At 43.9% G+C, this 14877-nt stretch overlaps 1 protein-coding gene across 2 annotated transcripts in view; it reads right to left on the minus strand.

Moving 5' to 3' along the window:
* Window positions 1-14877, minus strand: part of TLR5 (toll like receptor 5) — a 218926-nt gene that overhangs the window by 15118 nt on the left and 188931 nt on the right. Inside the window, exon 1 of one of the 2 annotated variants that reach the window (XM_069608621.1) lies at window positions 14633-14774. The exons of the other annotated variant lie outside the window; for it this stretch is intronic. The gene's annotated coding sequence lies outside the window, so the exon portion shown is untranslated. Of the gene's footprint in view, window positions 1-14632; window positions 14775-14877 lie in introns of those variants that run through there. 2 annotated transcript variants of the gene reach the window in all.

The following is a 14877-nucleotide window of genomic DNA, read 5'->3' on the forward strand; positions in this document are numbered from 1 at the left end:
TTACTGACACTTTTTAGAATACATTATGGGGTTAATGTGTTCACTGAATGCCAAAAAAGCTTGTGGCATTTAGAAAAGGTATTTATTTCTTTACAAGATAAACGATTGCCTAAGCAACAAGTCTATCTGCTAGCCTTGTCCAATATGCTGCATTATTTTTCAGAACAATTGTTTTGCATGAATGAGCTGTTTCCCCTCCCAAGATGGCCGGCGCAATGCGGCCCCACATCGAGGCTGTGCCTCGCTTCTAGGAAACAACTGCCTATTTGAATTCATCACTTCCACCGGCAGGCAGACACCGGCCGTGGACAAGGCAAGTGATAAGGGCCTGTTAGCCTCTGTTCGCATCTGGCCGCGAGGCCAAGGCCCCAGCCCCCCTGCCATCTGCTACTCTGGCAAGCATCTCTCCTACGCTCGACCTGCCGACTCACCAGCTGATTCCTCCGTGCTCCTGACACGTCGCAGTATGCCCCATATCTCAAGGTAACATTACTCCCCTCCGGAATGTACAATCACTCTTAAGACGTTTACACAGCTCTATGCCAAATCGCATTGCCACTTCTTGCCAAAAGTGACCCACCGGCCAGCATGATGTGTCTAACCCTAACAATTATTGTAGCGCCGCAAGTTCACACATCTGACCTTGCCGTGCAACGCATTTGACTATGCTGCTCAGCACTGCCCAAAGGTGATTTCCGGGGTGCCGTGTGACTGTTTTTTAACTGTTGATGCTAATGTCCCTAAATTGCATTGCCCTAAAATGAAACTGCTGCTCAGTATTCTCTTAAACTGCTCATTGCTATCTAGTATTGCTAAAAACTGCTTATGCCACCCAGTATTACCCGAAATTGTTTTCTATTACTTAGCATTGCACACCAGTGTTTACTCCTACTCTCCACGGCCATTTACGAATACTGCTGCCCCCTGTGCCTACATTAGATCATTGCTGCTCAGTATTGCCCACAACTGATCTCCACTGCTCCTAACAGACACATACTGTACCTACTTGCATAATGCATAGAGACACTCCACTAAATGCAATTACATAAACTGCACGCCTTCCTTTCACAAATGTATCACCACCCTTGCCGCACCACAGATCTCTCACACTGCAAACACCACCTCCCACCACCTTTCAATTCTTCCTCCTCACGCAAACACTACTCCTAGCCTCACTGTGGCTCATCCACACCATGCCCTATACTCACTCACTCATTATTCCGCCAACTCCACTGCTCCAATCTTGGCCAACCCACTCGATAGACTCACCTCATAGCCAATTCCAAACCAAATCTGTTCCTCCCATCTTAACTAACAGACTGACCAGGTCAGGGCTCGCGTAGATCCCAGCACACCCCCACATCCCACTCCCCACTCACCTCAGAAATCTCAGACTCAGCTCCCGCACGCCTGTCTCATCAACCCACATTCTTCTGCTTCCCACTATCACACCTACCAGCTAACACTCCCATCTAGCCCAACCCCAGCCCACCTCTCCGAACCATATGTTCACCACTGACACTAAATCACCCTCCCACACCATCAACAAATCTTCACATGCATCCACCCTCAAATGTGCACTGACAAACGCCCGCTCTCTCCCTGCACATGCCCTAGAGATCAATGACCTTATTAGTTCCTTAGATCTCGATCTACTAGCTGTCACAGAAACTTGGCTACATGAAGCCTCAGGTCCAGCCATCTCTCTCGCACTACCAGCCGGCTACACCATTCTCAGACAGGACCGCAAGACCACCAAAGATGGTGGGGTAGCTCTCATCACCAAAGAAGCCCTCTCCATTAGACTCTGCAACCAACAATGGGAAAACAACACAGACCTTATGTACGCTAAGCTCACGCTCTCCCCCAACTGTACTATAAATATCATTACCACCTACAGACCACCTGGCACAGCCCCTGACTTCCAAAAACACCTCCTACATATTCTTGGAAACAACCTAAAAAGATCCACTAAAACCCTCCTGCTCGGAGATCTTAATCTAGGCCTTCATGACCCTAAGGACAAACCAGCCGCTTCACTCGCTAAAGACCTCAATGACCTAGGATGCACACATAAAATCTCAGAACACACCCACTGCAAAGGTCGCTCCATTGATTGGATCGCCGACCATAACTGCACAGTCGCCATTACCGAGAACTCAGCCCTCCCGTGGAAAGACCACCACTGCATACAACTTACTATTCCTACCAAACCCTTAACTAAAGTACTCTCATACGCCCCTCCAGCCAAAGTAAGAAGATCAAAAAAACTCACCAAAGACAATCTTCTCCCCTTTCTTGACATTCCTGAATTCAAACCTCCTTTTTCCAACAACACATCAGCTCTCGCCAACATATATTCCCTTACTCTTACCAATGCCATTGAAACCATAGCACCGCTAGAAGATAAGAAAGCTAAAATATCCATGCACACGAACTCTTGTTTCCCAGAAGAACTAGCAATCCTTCGAAACAACAAATGTCTTGCCCTAACAAAATGGCAATCATCTCCCACCCCCGCCTCATTGGAAGAATTCAAAACTTGCTCAACCACGTACAAAAAAGCAATCTTCAATGCTAAATCTGAATCCATTAACCTTAGGATAATCAGTGCCAACTCCAAAACTAAAGAAATGTTCTCTATCTTCAAAGATCTCATCACCCCAATCACCAAATTTGACAAAATATCCAAATATGAAGCCTGGTGCACTAGCATACAATCAGCGCTCCTCAACAAAATCAAACTTCTTCAAGAAAAAATCCTTTCCCAACGCAAAGCTCTACCCATCCAGGACAACCAATCCCCCTCCAACTCCCCCTCTCCCCTTCCCAACACCCCACTCTTCTCATTCAGGGACGTCTCATAAAAGGAAATCCTCGACATCCTCCAACATATCAAACCCTCCACTTGCAAAGGTGACATATGCCCTCCCACTATCATCAAAGAGTGGGCTGACACTCTTACACCTATCATCGCTGCATTCATTTCCTCGGGCATTGTACCTCAAAGCCTTAAAGAAGCATGGATCCGCCCTCTCATAAAGAAACCCTCCCTTAATCCCTCATGCCCCAACACCTACCGTCCTATAACCACAGTCCCCTTCCTCCTCAAAATCCTTGACAAAGCTGCCCATACCCAAATCCAACACTATCTGGAAACCAACGCTATCCTGGGTAATAGACAATCTGGCTTCAGGAAAGGTCATGTCACAGAAACCGCCCTACTAGATCTCAAAACCCAAATCACTAACATCATGGACAAGGGCAAACCAGCCCTAATGCTTCTCCTAGATCTCTCTGTCGCGTTTGATCTTGTAGATCACAACATTCTGACCTCCTACCTTTCCAACGCAGCCCACTTCTCCACAGAAGCAACCTCATGGATAACCTCCTTCCTGGAAGGCAGAGCCATGAAGGTTTACTCCGACCAGGCCAATGCTGTCCCTGACACCATCCACTGTGGAGTTCCACAAGGATCCTGCACGGCCCCCACCCTCTACAACTTGTTTACCAAGCCACTGTTTAACCTGCTTGATTCGTTAGACATAGCTTACACGAACTATGCCGACAACACACAAGTATTGCTCCCCCTCTCTGGGGACTATGACCAAGACGTAGCAGACCGCCTCCAAATCTACACTATCATACAAACATGGATGGCAATAAATGGTCTCTGCCTTAATGAAGATAAAACGGAGATCATTCTCTTGGGTCCCAAAGAAATCCTACCCAAACAACAAAAATATGACAACTTCACTATCGATAACACCATCATCGCTGTCTCCACCTCTGTGAAAACCCTCGGAGTCTACTCAGAATCAAACCCTCTCCATGACACGACAGGTCAGCGCCATTGCTTCTGCATCAGCCCACACCACCAAACTCATCAATGCCATCAAACCTTTTCTATCCCCCCAAAACGGTCTCTCCATAGCCCGCGCCACTATCGGTGCTAAACTAGACTACTGCAATGCCATCCTTGCAGGCACCTCAGCCAAAAATCTCAACAGGCTCCAAATAGTGCAAAACAATGCTCTGCGAGCAGCTCTCAGCATTCCCAAAAGCGAGCACATCGCTCAAGCCAGGCGAGCTGCTCACTGGCTACCTGTTAAAGAGCGAGTCCAATTCAAAATCCTAACCATCACGCATAAATGCATGAGTAGCACTGCTCCAACCTACCTAACTGACACCAGCAACAGAGTCAGCCCTACCCTCCCTAAAAGAAGTCAACATGCCAACCAACTACAAGTCCCACATATCGAAAGAGCCAGTGCCCGAGGTCTAGGCTTCCCCCACATAGCTCCCAAACTTTGGAATGATCTCCCCAGCGAGTGTAGAGCAGAACCTTCTCTCGCCATCTTTCCCAAAACACTCAAAACTATGCTGTTCATCTAACGCTGCTTGCACTCCCATCTTAATCCTTAACTACCCCTCCTTCTCTCTATTAACCCCTATGCCATACATGTCTTCAGCATATGCTTCCTATGTTACTAAACCTGCATCCAATATCCTCTGTACCATTGTAAACACCATTCTACTATGTCTTGTAACCTCAGCGAAGCTACCCTGTAACCACTAAGCTAAACCATGGCATTTAACCACTATGCTCCTCACCTTTCTTTGTAACCAGCAAGTCTCTGCGTTGTAACAGCGCCACGATGCCTTAGGGCTGCTGTGCGCTCTATACATTCTAAAGAATAAAAAATAAAGTGTGTGTTCACATTTTCCATGCTGTTATTAAAACATATTAGCAGAAGAGCACACATAATTCAAAAACATATGCAATAATTCATATAACTAGATAAAGCACTGACTGCTTTTAATTATTTGCTCATTGCCCCTCTTTCAAACATGCCAGTTCTTATGTATGTTACAAAAAATGACAAGAATTGTTTCAATTCAAATATAAACAAACACAATGAATCGGCCTAATCCACTGAGTGTTTTCCAATGGGGTTTTGCCATTGTAAAAAGCTTCTCTGAATTAGGCCCAACGTCTTGTTACACTGTTCCTACTGATTACATGAATGACTTAATTATCTGTTAGAATGTGATTGGCTAACAGGGAAACAGGGATAGGTCTTAGCCTTTAAGGATCAACTGTTTCAGAAGCTGGTGAGGAGTTTGTGAGATTTCATTAAAGGCTACAACATTGTGAACTACAAAGGGGAAGAGATTGGAGGACTGCTGGCCCAAAAGATCTTGACCTCCCTGGGTTAGTGTTGTGTCTTACACACCCTGCCTGAGTAAATAGGTTGTTGACATCATGGAACGTCCATGTGCTGACTGTTCGATGGGAGCAGTTGAGCGAGAGAGCTGGCAAGAGAGGAGATGCATGATGGTTGGCTCTGACTACTCTTACATATTATACCTGTTTAGATGACCACTGATGTTTGCTGTAACCAATAACCAGCCCTACATTGAAGATACTGCCTGAAAGTCATCACTGTGTGCATCATTGAATACCACAGTTAGGAAAGCCAGCAGACTGATTGAGTAGACTAAGACTGTAGTTGTAGTATTTGAGCCTAAAATTGGCACTTTGACAGTGTTTCAAAATTATAATTTTTAATGCTTGCTTCAATAATTTGGTGACAAAATTAATTTATAAAGATGAGATGCCTTCACATGAGACAGTCACTTGGTCATGGGGATACGCTTTTCAAAATTCAACTTTTTAGACTGATTCAATATTTTGGGGGCTGAAAAAGTTGTTTCAACTACATTTTTCTTTTTCGTGGGAGGATTATTAAGAGACACCATAATGTATTTATGTTAGGTTACCATTCAATCTTCCTTGGGATGGTGGCACACTGAATTTAGGGTGGCACTGAGGTTTGACATGCCCGTGTATAGTAGAGTCATAGGTAGAGGCATAGGGGAGCCCTAGTCACTTCTGCGCTGGCTATTAAGTAGTTCAAAATAAAGTTTCATATGATGTCAGAGAATTGATGATGACTAGTAATATTGATCAAAAGTGTTATTTTGATTCAGATTCCACCCAAGTCGTTTTTCGACCCTCCTGGGTCTTTATTAGGGTGTATAGTCTTCATTGAGGTGTGATGATTCAAAGCAAGTTTTATATCAATAGGATTCTATTAAATCTCATATGGCGTGTAGAACAGTTTGCGCATGAAAGCCTCTGTAGTGGCCCAGTTATGGCTAGATATATTAGGGTCATTTGAGATATCCTGGCTGGAAGTAGGACCCTAATGATAATTTCAAACAATTGCTTGTCTGTGGAGGAACAAACACAGATGTGGAGCTGCAAGGCCGTGTCGGGCCTGCTGGGGAGGGTTGCTTCCGGGTAGTGATCTTTCGATGATATCTTCAAACAGTCCACCGAGGGGAATGCAAACTATAGACTACCACTCCTGCCTTAGATGTGGAAAGGACATGGCCTTAGGCTTTGTGGATAAGGAACAGACATAGGCCATCCTTCTTCCTTGCCTACGATAGGGCATGGCTAACCAGGGGTGTCCCGTCTTAAGAGTGGAAAGTCCTCATCAATATGTGGTCTGCACACACCGAGCAAAATGAATGGATGCAGTGCTAGCTGGTGCAGTGTGAACCATTATTTTCATTAACAAGTACATTTATGTCAACGTAACATGGCATTACTCTCTGTGCTTTTCACAAAGGGGGTCGGCACCCAAAACTCCCAAATAAATCTCCTTAGGAGTAAAGAAATATTGAAAGCCCTCAATTATGAATATGGTTCGAGCAACATATTCACCCGCTCAACTGTTTACATCACAAGAAATTACTGCTGCAAAAAACAAAAACATTTTAAACATTTTTCAAAAATGATATGTTGGTTCCACACATCTAAAAAGTCATTTGTACAAAGGTGGAGACATGAGGGACACATCAGGGCACGAAAGACTTTAGAGTGTAAAGTCTGAAACCCTGCTCACCGCTCCAGTAGCCCTTCGCCTTCCCTTCCCCTGGTGTGTTCTGTGTCTCGCTCCCGCTTTATGCACAAGGCAATGTGACTTTCAAATCGAAGTTAGGATTCGAGTAGTGTGGGGTGGGCAATTGTGCAGCAATTAGCTCTGTATGGGAGCAACCATTCTGTTTTTAAATTACACTTAGGGAGGGACACCATCTCAGCTATGAATAAAGGAAGAAAGAGGGCGATGTTCAGCAGCACCTTCTGTATAAGCAGCCCAGCAACCATGAATCACTCAGAAATACTTCCCACATTCAGAGAAGGTTTTTGGGTCACTGTCCAAGGAATCAAAAGGCAGCTTAAGAGGGTTTTCTACTTAAATTGGTACCTTTGCCAATAAGAAAAGTATCAATGCCCCCATAGAGAGAGCAAGCATGTCAGATTGGATTAGCAATACTGGCCAGGTATCTGAGCACTGATCATGGGGCGTATTAGCAATAATGACCAGGAAGCTGAGCACTGATAACGAGTGAGTATTAGCAATAACGTCCATCAGGTAGGGTCAGCAGTACTGGTGAGCAAGAAGAGGATTTACTATAATAATCAATTGATTGGGGAGTTTCAGAAATGAGAGCTGGCAGGAAACTAGAATCATTGTCTACTAACTCTTATCTTGCCCCTTTTCAATCGGTTTTTCGACCTACCCACTCAAACGAAACGGGTCTTCTTAATGTTACCAACGTCCTTTCTTCTTTCCAACATTCTAAGGTATCCTTGCATTGACACTCATTTCTTTGTTCCTTTCTTTTTGCTCTTGAAACGTCTGGTACTGTTCCTTTGTGGTCGTCCTCCTATCTCTCTCATTGTTCCTATTCTGTGTCTTGGGCTGCAGTTCACTCGTCTACTTTCTCCATACGTTATTGTATCCACCAAGGCGTAGTCTTTGGGACACTTCTTACTCTTTGTCTTCCTTCATTCCATCTTTTGGTCTGGATTGTTATTTTCATGATGATGATTCCAAGGACTCTGTTTCTTTCTCTTCTTTTTCTGACCAACTCCACTCTTCTAATACTGACGGTTCTCCTGCTATCTTGACCTCCCATATTTTGCCGCCCTGGTGTTCTTTGCTTCTCATCCTTTTCGCGTAATGTAGGTGCCAATTTTGATTCTACTCTTTTCTTCTCTGTTCACATCTCCTCTATTGCTCGTTCATACCACTATGAACCTGATACGATCTACAAAATTCATTATTTTATTACGTTCTTCGCTACAACGCCTCTTATTCTCAATCTAATTGTCTCTTGATTTACTAATCTTGTTTGCTGCTTCTTGACTTTCCAGCGTATGCGCTCCCCCTGTATTCTGTTCTACTTCTTCTCTTTCAGCTTTCAACCTGCTTGATTACCTCTCCTCCCTTAGCCTCTGTTTTCTGCCCCTGCTTCTATGCTTCTATTAATCTTTACTTCCTTTCGATTGTTTATGCATTTTCCAATAGCTTGACTACCTCTTCTCTTTCTTCCCTTGTTTTGGCTTACTCCCCTTCTCGTGCTCCACTGTGCTTCTATATTTCTATCAGATCCCCCCTACACAGCATGTGCCCAGGCCTGTTTCCACTCTTTTTCCTTCCTTGCAACAATATTTTGGGATGCAGCCACTCTTCCTTCCTTCCTTCTGCTCCTCTCTTACAATGTACTTTCTTTCTTGTTCCAACCGTTAAGATTGATACTTCATATTGACCGCATCTTACTTATTCTAATCATGAATTTTTGTTCTGTTTTGGTATGCTATGCACATCTCTTAGGCATACCTTTTCAATACATTCAATATACATAAATATCTTCCCGCCCCTTTTACCCTACAGAATTAGACCCACTCTCTCCTGGCAGGCATAATCCCACCTTCTATCAACGGCCCCACATGTACATCTTTATGGTTCAAAACTGAAGAGTGATGGTTGCACGGTTTTGAATTAGTCATAACTTCTGACATTGCTCTGGGCCATACCCAAATCAGGCTTGTTCTTGTCCCTCAAAAGAAACAGTTCAGCCCTACCTGCTAGGACATACACCTTCTGCACAAGACCACAACAACCCCAGATATGTTTTTTGGCTTCATTTGTCATCATGTTATGTTATGTTAGTTGTTTTTACACTGTGCACTGCTTCCAATTGCCAAGTCAAGAATCGCTTTTTTTTTGGGTAGGAAGCTATAAAAGCATACAGAATCACAGATACAACACATTACTTCGACGGCTTAGTTTACATAAAAGATGACATGTAATTTAAGAGTGCGTTCATTTTAGGATAACCAGATTTACCCAGGATTAAAATTTGACATATTTGTACAGAGATTCGATTCCAGCAAAGTAATAACTACATAGTCCATAATTATTTCAATACCTACTAGAAACAACCCCCAATACCCTATCATTTTTCATCAAGAGAAATTTAAAACACAGTTAAAAAAACTGTACAAAAACACTATTTTTTTCATGGTCTCCAGGTGCTCTGGCAGATGATATGGTATGGTATGACTCTTATAAAGAGCAAACAATCCCCTTGAAAAGACATCCTGGTGCTAAACAACAACAGAAATCACAATACCCAGAAACTACATGCCTAAATGGCCTGAATAAAAGAGTGGTTGGTTTGTTAGTGGCAGTTGAGGGAGAGTGCACAAGTGCTCCTGCTATGGCTTCGGTAGTTTCAGCTCAATAAACCGATCACTGTGTGTGGGTTTGCTTCTAGGAGGTTTGGGTTGAAGGGGCGTGCAAAGCATTTGCATCCATTTGCATGGCATTTGGTGCCCATGGTGTAAGAATGCTTTGGCCATGTTGAGATTGTGTGAGTTATTGGAGGAGGTGTGTGTTTTGTGTGTGTGTGGCATAGTTGGTTTGTGTGTGGTATGTTTGCAGGAGTATGGGGGGTTTAGTTTGGGTTAGTGGGGGAGAGTGCAATCTTCATGGCATTGTGTTAAATTGCAGTCACATGGGTCGCTTGCTGAGTAACTGAAACCCAGTGTGCTGTGGTCAGCTCTCCTTGACAATGGCTTATGGCTTGAGAGTTGTACTTCATTCCTGAAAGTCAGACGTTCCTCTATTGTGCATCTTTCCTTGGAGAGGAATTTTCAGAGATTTTTAAGATGCATGAAAATGCTGAGCTACCATGATTTATTTTCCAATAGCGTTTGGGTTTAGGCTTATGTCATTGCTAGACCTCAGGGTTCTATTTGGTCTGTAGATGGTTTGTTTTCTCTCAGGAATTCTGCTCCTTGGCCATAAATTGCTCTGTGGAGAATGCACAGCATTTTTCAATAGATCCTTTCATTTACTGGTAGCAAGTGTAGTGATCTTAGTGCTGACGTGATGCGTAAGCTGTTGGTATACCTTAGAAGGAGTCTTGCTGCTGCATTCTGGATTCATTGTAGTTTTTGGGTGAGGTAGTCAGGCATGCCTCGGAAGATGCATGACAAGTGAGCTAATAGTGAGTGTTCTGTGTGGAAAAGTGAGAAAGGATAATATCCGTCAGGCACATTGTAGGTGGAAGAAGTGTTTCCTTACTACTCTGTTAACTTGAGGCGCAAGTGATCACTCATTGTCCATGAGGATTCAGATATGTTTAACCGTTTGCAGGCTTTGGGGCTGGCTCTCATTCCTGAGGGGATATCCGACGAAGATTGTCAATGACACGTACAAAAGATCCAAGAATATCCCACGAGACATCACATTGGTACAACACCAGAAACTGGATAAAAGAACCAACATTACAGCAGTACTAAATTACTCACTGGTTTTTAACATCTTAAAAAAAGAAATAAAAAAGTTGTGGCCAATTCTGAACACAGGCACTAGCCATTTGGAGATGCCTGCTTTTTGCCATCAAAAGGAGACAAAACCATCTGGATCGCCTTGTGCACACCTTAAAAGAAACAGAGACAGAAACAATAGAACCACCAATTTGGGGTACCACCAGACCCATGGGCCATGCCCCTTGTGGGAGTTGCTTGATGTGTGCTCAGACACGTTGCACTAAAAAGATCAATATTGGATGGAAAACCCCATGGGAACAAAAGAAAACTCACAAACTGTAACAGCAAAGGTGTAATATACCTCATTACATGCCCAGGCGGGCTGCGTTACGTAGGTATGACAACCAGAGAAGTGAAAAGGTGCGTCATTGAGCATAAGTCATTCATCAGAACTAAGAAAACCACATCCCCCCTGGTTGCCCACTTCCAATCACACGGTCATACACCAGAGGATATCGAGTGGAAAATCCTTGAGAAGATCAGACTCCCACACAGAGGAGGCAATTTTGCTAACCTATTGCTATGACAAGAGCAGAACTGGATTTTTAGATTGAATACGGTCCAAAATGGCCTCAACGAAGAAATCCAATGGCAAGATCTGGCAGTCATGAAATAACAGGACGAACCATCTCCAAAAAACCACATGAGGCAGCCGGAGCATTAGCCTAGGCAAATAATTGAGGATCCAAACCCCTCATCTCATTCACAATACTTTATGTCGCCATCTGGAGGGATACACTGTTATAGTACCCTTCCATGTTATCTAACAACACTATAAAGCAAAGTCCCCCTCTTGCTAGAAACCCCTCATCTTATTCCCAATACATTACTGGAGGGATACACTGTTACAGTATCCTTACATGTAATCTAGCAACACTATAAGGTGAAATACCCCTCTTTCTAGAATTCATGATTGAAAAACTCCCCGGTGTTCACAACATACCTTCCATATCTGTGGACCATGAGTAATAGTGAAATGCGGCACTGTGGTAATCATACCACAGTAACACAGCATTATACAATATGAACTTTCGAACTAAGGAGCTTGAGTGCATTAGTTTGCCACCTAAGGTTTCACATCAGGGACCGACATCCATTCCAAACCCTTAGAGGCCCCCTTGAGATGGAAGCACGATGCGCCACTCCAAGATGGCCACCGCAGCACCCACGCACGTACAAGGGTTGCAAAATGTAAGGAAGCACAAAAGACTAGCGTCGCCTAGCAACTAAAAGCTTTGCTCGGCGTTCGCGGTGGACAGATTGATATCGCAGCAGCTCCGTAAAATAGGATCTCCACAAATAAGAAGGTAAGCCGAGTGTACCTCTATTAACAGATTGGACACTGCATGATTTGTCCGTATGCCTGCCCACATCGTACCTGCCATCAGCAGACTAAACTGGGCACACACAACCCCGCATGGACAACTTGGCTATTTTTCTAAAGGCATACAGGCACCATACACCGGCGGCAGCACATGACCTAGTTTGCCCTAAACAACCAGCCCAGAGCGCCCATATCACCTCGGTGGCACAAAAGTGGGACACACAAATGAAGGATTTAGAACACGTACCCGCCTTAGCTATACTAATATTCTAGCATCCGTGCACATAGCTAGAATTATTCTATAGCGCATATGGGAGACGGCGGCCGTTCACACTGACAAAAAAGGTGGCAGCATTCTTTCCTATTACTATTCATCACTGTCACTGCCTCCGATTCAGAGAATATCATAAGAGCGAGGCAAACTCCCAGTGAAGATATGAATCTTACTAATACTCCCTCATATTCTTGATACATGGGACCAAGACAAGAACAGCTACAGTACGTCGCAAGATACTATCAATTATCAGCTCCAGACCAACACACCTCCAGTCTGGAAGCGAGGTAATGCAAAAATGATATTACAACAACTAACCTAACAATGACCTAGCCATTATTAGAAATGTTTATGGTGTCCAGACAGGGGATAGTCATCCTCTCTTGGATAATTCAGACAGAATTCTGGGGTTTATTTGCGGCAGGGGTCTAGAAGAGACAGAAAAACAGACCACTTGGTCTTTAAAGAATACTGGACAGCTATATGCATGCCAATGAGATCAAATTCACCGGATTTATCAGGCCATACCAAGTCATTTTAAAATCCTTTCCCTATGTCAGGAGGTCGTGACACCACCACCTCGAGGGAGTGGACGATCTGTTTGAAGACGTAACTGCATGAAAGGTCCTGAAGAAGATTACGATAACAAGTATATCATCGAAATCAGTCGACCACCACGATAGATGATATCCCCCAAGAACACATGGGATACAGAGACAAAAGAATGCTTTTTTAGTAGAGGGATAATCTCTCTCTTGCTCCATTGTGGTGATGTTCCACGTTAGGTCTCCCTACCTGGAATTACTAACAGGTTGTTTTTAAGTTCTATAAAAAATTTACCTAGACAGCTGGGTCGATTATTGGTGTGTTGAACCATACTACACAACCTTGTCTACAGCTCATGCACACACCTCTGTTGGGGTGAATAAAGCACATCTAGGAGCCAGATACCCTGTATAGATAAACAGTAAATACCTCCAGAGAATGTTCATGGAGGAATGAGTAGATTTGGTTCAACCATTTTAACGGTTTACGTTGAAGAGTAACAAAAACATTGTAGAAGCAGGGATAGAACCTCTTCCTGTCCCTATTAAATAGGCGTTGCACCACCTCCTTCCTAGGGACAGCGACACCCACCAGGGATAGGGTGTTCTTCTGCCTAGGGAAGTCCACAGAGTACACATTGAATGTATAGATTTAAACTAAGGTTTCAAAAAAGCATTTGAATATGCTCCTAGAAAGTATTGGTGTGTGATATAAATCTCATTTCTGTAGGCCATGTTATAGGTGGTTGGATAGAAGGGTTGTTGGCCATGATCATGATTTCAGTCTTATCTGGGTTGAGTATAAGGTTGTTGTTGCTCATCCATGCATAAATTTGTAAGAGACAATTAATGAGGGCTTGGTCTATGCACTTGCTGTGACAATTTTGTAGATTTAGTGTCATCTGTGCAGATGTGTCATGTAAGCCTGTGCCATTTGATGACTTTCATGAGAGGATGCATGAAGATGTCGAAGAGTAGTGGTGAGAGAGGTGAGCCTTGAGGAACACCAAATGTGAGTATGTGCAACGCTGGGCTAAAAGGGGGTAAGGAAGGATTTAATAAATTGTAGAACAATGTTGCTTACCCCTTTTTCTTCTATTCTTTTGATAAGGGCTGCATGGTTGACTGTCAAATGCTGCTAAAAGGTCCAATACTATAAGTGCAGAGGTGGTTTTAGCGTAGGAGTTCAATTTTCAGGTCATTCCAGATGGAGAGTACTGCTGATTAGTACCCGGCGAGGGTCAATCCGATTGTAACAATCAATCTGAGTGGCCCTCGCTAGGGCTTTACCCGAGCGGGCATCCCACTCCTAACATTTATTTATTTGAATTTGTATAGCGCACATCGGCCTGGTGGCATCGTGGAGCTGTTACAGTATGCTCACTTAGTACATGATACATTACAGCAGGTAAGTACATTCATTATGTTACAAACAGTTACATACAGTCAATATGTAAAGGAGAGTTGAAGAGACGGGTTAGTTGAACAGAGTGATTTTCAGTTGTTTGCGGAATGCGGTGTAGAATTTTTCGTTTCTTAATGCAGTGGGTAGAGCGTTCCAGCTTTTTGGTGCTAGGTGTTGCTACGTTCCTTTCCTTTGTCCTCGGCAGGAGTGGGTGTGGCAGCCCCTCAGCCAATGAGGCAGCTTGGGGGAACGGGGAAATCCCTGCTACGAGCCACCACACGGCTGGAGGCTGCCATCTTCCCCCACTGGGGATTCAGGTAAGTGTTTTCCCTCACCCGCCCTCCAACCCAAAAAATACCCACTCCACCCTCCCAACCCCACTTACCTTCTTTTTGGTCAAATCCTAGATGCTTGTGGAATCTCTTCATCTGCCGCAGTGCAAATCTTTGAAAATCAGGCCCACATTCTTAAAATGTTCTGGCAGATGAGCCTTAAAATGAGTAAATAAATGGATATGTGCACATGGGCACGGCTCATTACAGGACTGAAAGGAAGAGAAACGTGCATGGGACATAGTTCTCTAAAGACAACAAAAATAGAACATGAGTCTGTGACGCCTGATGCCGACCA

Source organism: Ambystoma mexicanum, chromosome 4q, assembly GCF_040938575.1.
Source record: "Ambystoma mexicanum isolate Mex_15411 chromosome 4q, UKY_AmexF1_1, whole genome shotgun sequence".
In the NCBI taxonomy this organism is placed as follows: Eukaryota; Metazoa; Chordata; class Amphibia; order Caudata; family Ambystomatidae; genus Ambystoma; species Ambystoma mexicanum.